The following is an 11,971-nucleotide window of genomic DNA, read 5'->3' on the forward strand; positions in this document are numbered from 1 at the left end:
AGGGATATTCCTAATAGTAGAATTTTATTTTGCTATGTTTTGATTAGAGACCTGATAGGGAAGATACACTTGCTTCAGGGATATTCCTATTAGTACCCCTCATTGTTCTTTGCTAAACCCTACATTATAACCATATGTTTATAAGGATTATGTGCTTATATTAATTTTAATAAATAAGAAGCATATGTAGCTCTACTTGGTTCATGTAGATCGAAAGGTGTCAATGTCGATCGGTTCCCTTGCAATAATTTATATTGATTTACACCAACAGAAAGCAGACATATATATATATATATATGAGAGACTGTGTGTGTGGGAAACATAGATTTTCTTCCATGTAAATTGTATTGAGAATGAATAAATCCAAGCTCTTGATTGCTCACAGTAGAGAATTAAGCCCCCCAGAACCCTAAGCATATTTTCGAATTAAGGATCCTTGATTAAGCAAACTAATAGTGACTTAAATTGAACATAGGATTTCGTTATAACCTAAAGAAGAAGAAGAAGACCATGGCCAAACCAGCAATACCCATTTCAGTTTCAACATTTTTCAATTCCCAAAACCCATCATTCTCCCACAAACACAAGAAAAGGCGATAAAAATCAGAAAATTAGACACGAAAACCGCACGTCTGTTGCAAACGTATATATTTAAAACAAAAAACATCAAGATAGATATGTGAATGATCTATGAGTGACTATCATGTCTTTCTTCCCCTCCATGGTACTGGTGGGACCCCGCCGGAGACTCTGAACTGTTGCCGCCCATCACCGGCCGGTAAGCATTCAGTCCGGCAAGCATACCCAAGTGCCCTTCCGACGTGCCGCCGATGCCGGAACCCAACTGCTGGCTAGCTAGTAGAGCCATAGGTGTAGGAAAATTCATAAAATGTAACCCACTAGACATAGAACCTCTATACATAGTTGTGTTACTTACAGAAGGAAATGTCCATATGGGGTCACCACTAGTCATTCCTTGGTTATTAGGGTTAGTCACCATCCAAAGTGCTGCAGGATTGTGACTCAATGGGACCGTTCCGGCTGCTGGTTGCAACAAATAGCTACCCATCTGATGATGTTGAAGCTCAATTTCCGATCGCCGCTTCTTCGCCTCACCTGAATTGGCCTCTAGCATATCTAAACACGGCTCACGCAACTCGGGCTTAATTTGTAACCCTTGATTCATGTTGTTGGAGTGCAAATTGAGGAGGGGAGACATATTTTCCGTTGGGAATCCGGCGCCAGGGAATAAAATCCGGTGTTGGGGTTCGTCCATGTTTCGTTCCCACTCGCTCCTCATCCTGAATTGTGGGGTTGCCAATGTGTGATTAAAGTATGAGCTCTTCAATGGAGCCGACATGCTAGAACCTGAGCTACGTAAAGAGATGTTGAGGGAGGTGAAATTCGCAGGAATTGTCCCAGTTCCGGTGGCAGCGATCACCGCCGGTTCAGCTTGTTGGAGTAACCATTCAATGGTTTCTCCGTCCGACTTGTGGCCGAGTTCTCGGGTCAGTTGGAAAACTCTAGCGGCACAAGTCGCCGGCATACGGATCCTTCGGCCACGTCCGTCGACCTTCGTGTGTCGATCTTTAGTGGATGTCCTCTTTGGAGGTGGCTTTTTCGGCGCCTCAACTATCTCTAGACTGGAATTCGATCGGATTCCGGCCATCTCTAGACCTGAATTTGATCTGATTCCGGTCGTTGCCGCCGTCGATATCTCCAACGAAGGGTACCCGGAACTCGAACACTCATCATCTTCCTTCCTCTCAAGCAATTGTAATGGAAAATTCGGCCTACGGATTCCCTTATTGTCATCCATGATCACATAGGATAATCCTATGCTAATTAATTGCACCTGAAACCCTAATCTCTTCCTCTCTATATCTCTATATCTCTCTCTCTCTCTCTCTCTCTGTGTGTTTGTGTCTATGTATGTTTCCTTCTTGAAATCCCTTTGAGAGAATGATCTCAGTAGGGAGGAGAAGATAAGGGAAGGAAGGGAAGCTTTAAGCAACAAATACAATGAGTGGGAATTATATGGTGGGATGAAAAGCAAAGTTTTTTGAAAAATATTTGCTTTACTAAGCTTTATTTTTTCTTCTTTTTTCAGTGTCTTTCTTCCTTTTATTGTGGTTGGCCAGTCTCTTGGTTCAGACTCCACGTGCGGTGCTCTTTTTCATCCAATCCATAAAGACAGTGGTGCCCAAAGTGGGTCCCATTTCCAAGTCAAAAAAATAAACCAGAGACTGTAAAGTAAAGATAATCAACTGGGTCTCACTTCATTCAAGTAATCATTGCCTTCTCCCTTTGGAATTTGCCTTTCTCCTTAACCATGGTTCTGACTATTTCAAGCCTTCAATGCCTTGGCTAGGGTTAGGGTTTTTTTAAGCCCTCGGTGGGTATCGAGAGCTTAGCTCATATCCTCCCCTCCCCTCTTTTCATTAAAACCTAAACAAAGAGGGAAGGAATGAGAAGGCTTTACACCCATGTACAATGTAAATATTTTTAATAATTAACTCCATCTAACCCTTCAAACCTTATTATAAAAAATAATTAAAGTTCACTTAGATTTTGAAAGTGTACTTAAAATGTACTTTTAGCCCTTAAACTATTTTAGATGACTATTGGTAACACGTTGCACATCAGTGTCGACAAGGTACACCTTCCACTTGTGCCCTATTAGGGGAATCTCGCCGACCCATCACCATTACATCAGACCATGACATTTTCGTAACAATTCCGACTGAATTAAGAGCTGTTCTATAGGGAAAGGACTGAAAATTTCTAACATCCAGACAATTATAGCTAGATTATCATGGTTTTATCCTTTGATTGATATATTTGATGAACTAATATTGTCAGATTCAGGCAATAGGAACCCGATTAGGATATTTAAGAAAGATCGTCGACATCCTAGTGGTAGGGCCACTGTTGCGCACATTGCTCTTTTGTCGTAGAACATGACTTTAAGCATGAAAATCAAATTAGGGTTTTGTTAGCAATCAATTTAGTCCAACACAGACCATTTGAAATGACTTAATCACTATTTCAGACACCGACATGAAGATTAAGACCCGTGTTTGACTAGGCGACATCTTGATTAAATAGGCAAATGAAGTTAAAATGATAATCATAAGCTTATCACTTTCCAAATGTGGGGCAAATTACACCCATTCTCAATGAAAAACATGGGTGCAAGATGACATAATTTTACCTAAGTGGGTTTTAAGGAAATCCATTAATCACCTAACAATGTTTTAAGTTCAATACACAAAATCTTCTCCCTTTCAAGGATGTAACATGATATTTAAGTTGGTTGTTAGAGGACATAAGGCAGATGTTGTGGGCAGGTGTGATGGTAGAGAAGAAGTGAAAGAGAAAAAGAGGAAGTGTTGGGATCCTCATGCTTAAAGAGAAGTTACACAATAGTTTATAATTTACAAACTATGAAACATTCCAAGGTTAACAAAACAATGCAATGATAATCTTGATTATACAATATAAAACACATGATTAGATACAATACATCAAAGTATTCAAAACTAAAACTTGTGATTGATAAATATTAAGATAATTAATAATCATATTCCGCGTGCACTATATATCATGTGGACCTGAGGTTGAGACATATGGTCTGGATGTTAGGATCATGGGTCTGAACCTGGCTCGCCACCATTAAAAAAAAGAGAGAGAAAAGATATAAAAAAAAATTAAGGAGTAGAATAATTTAGCCATCATAATTAAACAGAGTGATGATCTGTTTGAAATGACCTCACTAAATTTCGATGGCTAGGATCACCCATCCGGTCTAATCAAAAGATTGTTAGCTCTAGGGATCAAATCCCAATAGTCGATCAAGCGTGGAGACCCGACCAAAGATAATTCTAATCACATTGTAACTTTGCTGAGAGCACATTTCAAAATCTTTCTAATCTTTGATTAAATAGCTAATCAAGTGGGGGACCACCACTCGATGTGTGTTCTACACACATGCCACTTGGCAGATCAAGAGATCAAATTAAACAGATATTTATTTGGGTTTAGCCTTTAAAAGTATAAGAACTTTGCCCTAATCATGATTAAAGAGAGGAAGCAGGGACATTTTAGTCAAATTGCAACCCAAGTAGCCTAAATGGCTACTGATGTCGACACTACCATGGTTTAATAATTGCAGCAACTCATCTTGTCTTTTATTATTTAGAATGGCTGTCAAAGGTCATTACAGTTCCAAAAAAGCTCTCAGAAGCCGATTAAAGAAGGGTATCAAGACAAGCTGAGTTTGTGCAATTATTAAAACATAGTGGTGCCAATATCAGTAGCCTAAATGGGAAGTTGAGATAGCTAAGCCAGGCAATAGAAAAAAGTGAGCCGAGCTGAGAAATGAGTAGAGGGATATGTACATATGTATGTATTGGCGCCATTTATTGGGGACAGAGGAGCGGTTAGAGGTGGGGCCCAGTGTCCAGCTAATCTTCGGAATGTCCTTCTCTCGCCCTTCTGGCGCAGATGGTGGGTGGCCTGACCCTGCCACGTCATCAGACAGTTGGAATCTTCCCTGTCTGAAGGGATCAACCACCTCCTCCCCTTCTTTAGGGCTTATGTCAGCCCTAGAACCTCGAAACAGCTATAGTAGGGCCCACCAATTGCAGAATGAGTGGATGAAAAACATTGCTTCATAGGCTAATAACAACCCTAGGATTTATGGAGATTACCCTCTAGGTGCGAAAATGGACGTATCAGATGAATGGTTCTTTCTTCTGATGCCCCCCCCCACAAATTTTGTGATATGAATTATTCTCTAGTGGCTAGTGGGTCCTACAAGGCTACAACTTAGGCTGTCAGGAACTCTATAGTTTGTACCTGGTGTCTGCGCGTATATTTAAACTAGCATTCGTGGGCCTGTCCCCGTCTAGGCGTCTATGCATGTGTAATTAAACTGTAAAATGGTGGGCTCCCCATCCAATCAGTGGGCCGAGGTCCATGATTAGAGATGATGGGTCCAACCCCATCAAAAAGATGTGTGAAATGGTGGGCCCAATCATCAAAATATAAGATGTAAAATGGTGAGCACCATGGTTTAAAATTTCGGTTTCGGTAACCGTTTCGGACATTTGGAAAACGAAATTTCGGTGGAATTAATTAAAAAACAATATTTAATGCATTTCTAAATTTCGGACCGAAATTCCAAAATTTTGTAACATATTTTTATTTTTTTTTTAATTTACAATTAACCGAAATTTCGGACCAAAATCCGAAATTTCTGTCGAAATTTAAAACCATGGTGAGCCCCACCGAGAGAAATTATATGGTGGACTGTTTAGATCACCCAAAAAATGTGGGCCTCACTATTTTTTTAGGCTGCACTTATATGGTGGACCATCGTGCATGCACGTGCAGCCACAAAAAACAGTGGGCCCACATCTTTTTGGGTGATCCTAACAAATGAGCCGTTTAGATCACTCAAAAAATGTGGGCCTCACTATTTTGGCTGCACTTATATGGTGGACCATCGTGCTGCACCAAAAAATAGTGGGGCCCACATTTTTTGGGTGATCCTAACAAATGAACGGTTTAGATCACCCATAAAAATACGACCGTCCGCTATATAAATTCTCTTCCCACCCATGCTATGCATAAGTTATAAAAAACTACACGGAAAATAATATTCTATGGAGATAAAATTATTGGCTTGAAACTTTTCTTGGGTGATGATATTTTCACCCCACTGCAGTACTTGCACACCCCCCGATAACGTGATTTGACATAAAGTTGCCCACTTTTCACGTCAAATCAGGTTATAGGAGGGTGTGTACTTAATGGGGGGGGGGGGGGGATGTGAAAATATCATCATCTCCATAAAAGTTTTCCTCACAAAAATTTCCAAAAAAACACTCCATGGAAAAATTAATTACACCCGATGATATATTATTTTATAAAAATTACAATAAAGCCCTAGGATGATCTAAACCATTCATCTGTTGTTCCCCAATGTAAATAATAGATTGTACCTTGAAAGTCATCTCTGTAGGATAATCCTAACCCTCCGATCTGTAAAGGTTTCTATAACCAGTAGTGGCATACAGATCGGAGGGTTTTGATCATCTTTTGAGGTGAATTTCGGGGTACAACAACCTATTTATGTTGGAATGAGCAAATGAGTGGTTTGGATCATTCTATGAAGTAGCTCCCACTTTATTTTTTCCAGCATCGTGCTATCACGAAGAAAATTCTATGCTTCGCCTAGAAGTGTTACTTGGGTTGGGCTCAATCCGAGCCTAACAAGTTACAATTTTGGCTGAGGTTGTGTTGGAAGTGGCATCTCCTTGGGTTGGGTTGGGTTAGGGTTGGAAAAGGCCAACCTATTTAATTTCGGACGGACGTAGGGTTAAGGCTGAACAACCCAACATGTCCCCGATCTCGTCACCCTAATTTTATCGTGATTTTATTGCAATTTTCAAAATATTATGATTATGGTCTGGGATTTGCTAGCATCCATTGTAGAAGGCATTTCGCGGATAGCCTGTTGCATATGAGAGCAGCCACATATAACATGAGGGGCGGAGGCACATGAGGATTGACTTGCAAAATCCCTTTAAAGGTGCATGGCTGTACATGCATGCTTAGGTAGTTTAGTGGCCACGAGACCCCCCCTCAACCCCCCCCCCCCCCCCCCCCCACACACACACAATGACCAATGTAGGCAAGTGTAAATTTTATAGTCCGGCCCCCAAAGTGTAAATCTCTGGCTCCGCCTCTGTCTTCATTCATGATGTGGCTGGTCTCACATACAACATGCCATCCGTGAAATGCCTTCTGCAATGGATGGTAGCAACTCCCAGTTTAAGTCATATTTTTTCATTGTTTGCCCTGTGAAAACCCGAACTCAATCCGGCCCAAATTAGAAAATTGGGTTAGACAGGTTGCCAGGTTGGGTTAGGGTTGAGAGATCTAGAGAAGGATTGAACTTTGACCCAAGACTCAGGTTGGATCCGATTAAGGTTGAGGTAATGGTACTACGGGCCGGCCCGAGTCGCACTCCTAGTTCATCACTTGTTGCACTCCTAGTTCATCACTTGTTGATATGATTAGGGCTGACGTCAGCACTTTTAAAACTAATAGCCACCAGTCACATCACATTTGGACGTGCCACTTCATCCGGGATTAGGAGCTGCGCTCTCCATAGTGAAAGAATTCTATGCAGATTCCCATACATACTTTACCCCAATTTTTACTGGTGGGAGATTGATTGTTGTTAATTATACCAACCCCCTATTTTTGTTTGGTACACCCACTCCCTTTAACACAGGCTCTAAGCACGAGAAGCCTAACATGAGCATGTATGATACGGACAGGGTAGGCCTTGTCGAGAGATGAAATGACTACGTATGAACAAAATCTCTATGTTTGCCGGCCATGAATTTTTTTTCCTGTTGAATATCAGCTTACCAAGGGCGCGTTTGGCTGCAAGGAAATGTTTTTCATGATAAATTGGGCATCGTCAAGTGGAGATGAGGATGAGGGTAAATCAGGCATCATCAACTCAACTGGATCAGCATTTTTCCAGTTTTTTATGTAACTTATCGTCACAGAGAAAGTCATTTCCGGGATCTTGTTTGCTGATCTGAAAGGACTTGACTCTCATCCCTATCCGATTTATCATGAAAACAAATTCCTGGCAGCCAAACATGGGTCAAATAAGGAGGGGATGATGCAAATAAGGAACAAAAACTCTTATTTTGAATAGAGTTTTTCTTTTCGCTGTTTTTTGGTCACTAACAACAGAAACTCTATTCAAAATAGAGTTTTTCTTTTCCCATTTTTTTCGGCCATTTCACTCTCTTCACTCAAGCGCTCTATCAATTCTCATTTCTCACCCACTGCAGCATCCTTGTCCCTCTCCACCACTTGATAAGCCAATATTCCGTAGAAAAAACATTCATGGCTGCCAAACATGGCCAAAACGTGATTTTAAGTACGCCAGTTTGTTTGTAAGTCTCAAACTGATTAATTGGACTCAAAGAGCCAGTTTTTTTAGGCCCTTTTTGTTTTAGATTATGACTTAGATTATGACAACAGATTGTGGAGTCCCCAACCGATTATTGGACCGAAAATTGCACTAAATTTGAGTCCAATAATCAGTTGGGGACTCCACAATCGGTTGTCATAATTTAAAATAAACAGGCCCTTAGATTATGACAACCGATTGTAGAGTCCCCAACCGATTATTCAGCTCAAATTTAGTGCAATTTTCGGTCCAATAATCAGTTGGGGAGTGCACAATCGGTTGTCATAATGTAAAACAAACAGGGCCTTCAGTTCCCATTCCGACAGACCATAATAAAGATCCCTTCCCTCCATGGCATCACTGTAGGGCCAGCTTACATATGTACCATTCTGACGGTATTAATATAGACAAGATATTAACTAATACAGGAAGGATGACCAAAAAGTATAACAAGGCAATTGTACTTTAGGGTATTTTTCAAAAAATTATAGTGGGGCCTACCTTGTTCGAAGATCCAAACCGTTCATTTGGATTGTCCCAGTGTAAATAAATTGAGCGTAAAAAATCATCCCCGAAGGATGATTCTAACCGTCGGATCTGTCAAAGGATGGCGTCTATAGAACAAAAGGTTAGGATCATCCTTTGGAGATGATTTTCGGGCCCAACTTATCTACCTTGGACTTGGAGCAATCCAAATGAACAGTTTGGATCTTCAAACTAGGTGGCCCCACTATATTTTTTTGGGGAAAATACATATACACACAGAAATCATACAAAAACTCCACTATCTTCTTTTTTTTTTATAGGTAAGCTGGGGTTTAACAGGGACCCCTACCGATTTCTTAGATAAAGAAAAAGATAGAACAATAAGATCACAAACCAACCCTAACTCGGAACAAGCGAGAAGGGGGAACCAAGGCTCTACAAATAAGAGCGACAAGCACTAAGCCTGAGAGAGCGAAATGATAAAAAAAATGCCACTATCGATAGTATTTTTGATATTTGTTAAGGGCAGCCTCTGAAAAAGTTGGTTGTCGCTGGATCAAATATCAAATGTGACACCTCCATTCAGCTAATGAACACGACATAAAACACTCGAAGAAGAAATGTTCAAAGCACCTTGGATAGATTCTTTTAAGTAGTAATCCTCTTATATGTTTTAGGGAGTACATAGAAAATGTTGGTATTTTTCAAAAAGTACTCTACGGGCTACACCATAGGATGATCCAAACCATACATTTGATGGACCACAACGGAAATAGGTTGTGCCGAAAAAATCATTTCCATAGGATGTTCCTAGCCCATCGATCTACAGAGGAACTGCATATTATGGAAACCTTTATAGATCGTACGAGACCATCCTATGGAAATGATTTTGGGGCAACAACCTAGTTACGTTATGGCCTATTAAATGGACGGTTTGGATCATCCTATGGTGTGGCCCGTACAATAATTTTTGAAAAATACTGGTCTATACACATGCTCACACCATATAAAATCTCTTCAATAACTAATATTTGATGTTATAGCCCCTCCTCTAAACCTAAAACCCTAAACAAATTCTTAATGAAATATTATATTGATAGATCCTATTGGTCTTCCTTTCTCGCTTAATATTGGAGACTAAAAAGAACTAGATTAAATTAACGAATGCGTTGTTACTTAATTATCGCGCGTTTGCTTTAGATTATAATTGATCAGTCCAAAGATTTATTAGTTTGTTAAATGAATCCCGTATTTATATTATTACAAATTATCGCACGTTTGTATGCTACAGCTATGCATGAAAAATAATATTCGATGGAACTTTAGAACATTAAAAAATTATAAAGGTAGTAACAATTGTAAAAATACCCATAAAGTATATGTTCATGAGGTCAGATTGTATGTTTTGTTGTTGAACCTTCGAGATTTGGAGATGCAGCTCGGGATTCAAGATTGAAGAGAGACTACGGAGAGGTTGGGTTAGAGAGCTCCTTTCGAATTCACGGAATCCTTACCACAAATTGTCGTGTCCTAGTGCTTGAGAGAAGGATATTTATTTTATTTATACGGCCTCAAACCCCATGAGTTTTCTCAGGATGGGATTTGGCACAAGGCATAAGGCATTTCACGGATGGGCTGTTGCATGTGAGAGCAGCCACATCATGAATGAAGACAAAATCTGCTGAAAAGTGAGCCGGTGTGGCTGCTCTCACAAGCAACAGGGCATCCACGAAATGCCTTCTGCAATGGACGCTACCAAATCCCTAATCATAATTTGTAACAAGATAAACATAGTCTTCATTTAACAAACTAATAAATCTTAGGATTAAGCAAATACAAGTCTAAAACAAAAACGAAGTGGTTCACTGGCCACATTCCAAAACACAGCCTGGTCGGGTGGCAAGCCATCCAAAACAAGCTTAGCACCAACGATAAACGTATTTCCATGGGCATCTTTCGGGACTCATCTGAGTCCCGCCCACTCTACAATGTGGGCACCGAAGAGGAACTCGAGCGCCAATGATAAACGTATATCATTGGCGCTTACTCAATTGACAAAGAACCCAGTCCAATCCAGGAACTCGAGCTGAATGCAATTCATCATGGGATTCTGCTAGCCAGGGAAAAAAAACCTCCTAAAATTGTGGATCGAATCCGATTCCTTACTGGCAGTCAAGATCATTCAAGGGGATTTTAAATGCCCCTGGAGGAAAAAGAATACTCTTTTTGAAATCCGGCAAAATCTTACCCAATCTGAAGATTGGATTATCTCGCACAAATGGAGAGAAGGAAATAGAGGGCTGATTTCCTCTCAAAAGGTGATTGCCCTGTAAAAAGAGAGTATTCCAGTTGATTATCTCCCCCAGTCTCTCATAGACATTGCCCTAGAAGAATCATCTGGAGTCCTTTATCTCCGTTTATAGCTTCTGTATCTTTTGCCCTGTAATTCTGGTTGGGGTCTGCCTAACCCCACTTACTAATAAAAAAAAAGTCTAAAACAAACATGAGGTAATGAATTTCTCCAATTTGCAGCGAGAATTTGAGACCATTAGAACACACACAATGAATATTCTATTGGAAGAAGAGTTTGTTTATGATTTTAAGTTTAAAGGAGGGGGAATGATAACATATTTTAGTTTAGATAGGTTGATTTTTTTTATTTTTTATTTTTTTGGAATGGTAAGGAAGGGTTAATAATAAAAGAGGTAAACATAATATTCAATAATAAAACAGTATTCACATTTGACATAGTTCAAAAACATGTCGACGTGTCCGCATCAGGTCTGACACTACTAGTAGTATCGTATAGAAGTGTTCTATATGTGTCGGTCTGTGTCGACAGTCGTGTGACACGTGTCAACAGTAAATTCAAAGTGTCGGCTAAATCATAGGTCAAAGTAAGTTTTAAGAATTTTTAGTTGAAATCAAAGGTCAGGGTTAAAATGTATTTTTGATAAATGCTAAAACCATAATAGATCATTCTACACTTTAGGCATCAATAGAGAGTTTAAAACCTCTTCGAATTAATTTACTAAGATGTTATACAAAAGAATCCAGTCCTTCATTGTTCCAAAACCGTCCTTCCTTGTTCCAAAACCCAGAACGGTTGATTGGTTAGCAAGCAAAGCATTAATATTTACATTGCATTGGAACAGCATTCCAAGAAAATTAATTCTTACTTATCATATCAACCAATTTTTCAAACTAATGTTCCAAACTTTTTAAACTATGGCCCAAACATTTGGATAATTTTTTTATTTTGAAAAATAATTTCTTATGAAAGTTCAATCCTACGTAAGGAATGAGAGATTGTAGAGGATGTTAACCACAGAATAAGAGCAGGTTGGTTGAAGTGGAAGCATGCTTCAGGAGTTCTGTGCGATCGTAAAATACCTACCAAGTTGAAGGGAAAGTTTTATAAGACAGTTGTGAGGCCAGCCACGCTGTACGGCTCGGAGTGTTGGGCCACCAAGAAACAAC

The 11,971-nt window shown here is 39.8% G+C and overlaps 1 pseudogene; it reads right to left on the reverse strand.

The window, feature by feature from the left end:
• Positions 1–511: 511 nt before the first annotated feature.
• LOC143890732 (transcription factor TCP15 pseudogene) lies at positions 512–2,098 on the reverse strand (annotated as a pseudogene).
• Between the last annotated feature and the right edge of the window lie 9,873 nt (positions 2,099–11,971).

This window comes from Tasmannia lanceolata, unplaced genomic scaffold, assembly GCF_043159265.1.
Source record: "Tasmannia lanceolata isolate RefF3 unplaced genomic scaffold, GAP_Taslan_0.1 ptg000013l, whole genome shotgun sequence".
Taxonomy (NCBI): domain Eukaryota; kingdom Viridiplantae; phylum Streptophyta; class Magnoliopsida; order Canellales; family Winteraceae; genus Tasmannia; species Tasmannia lanceolata.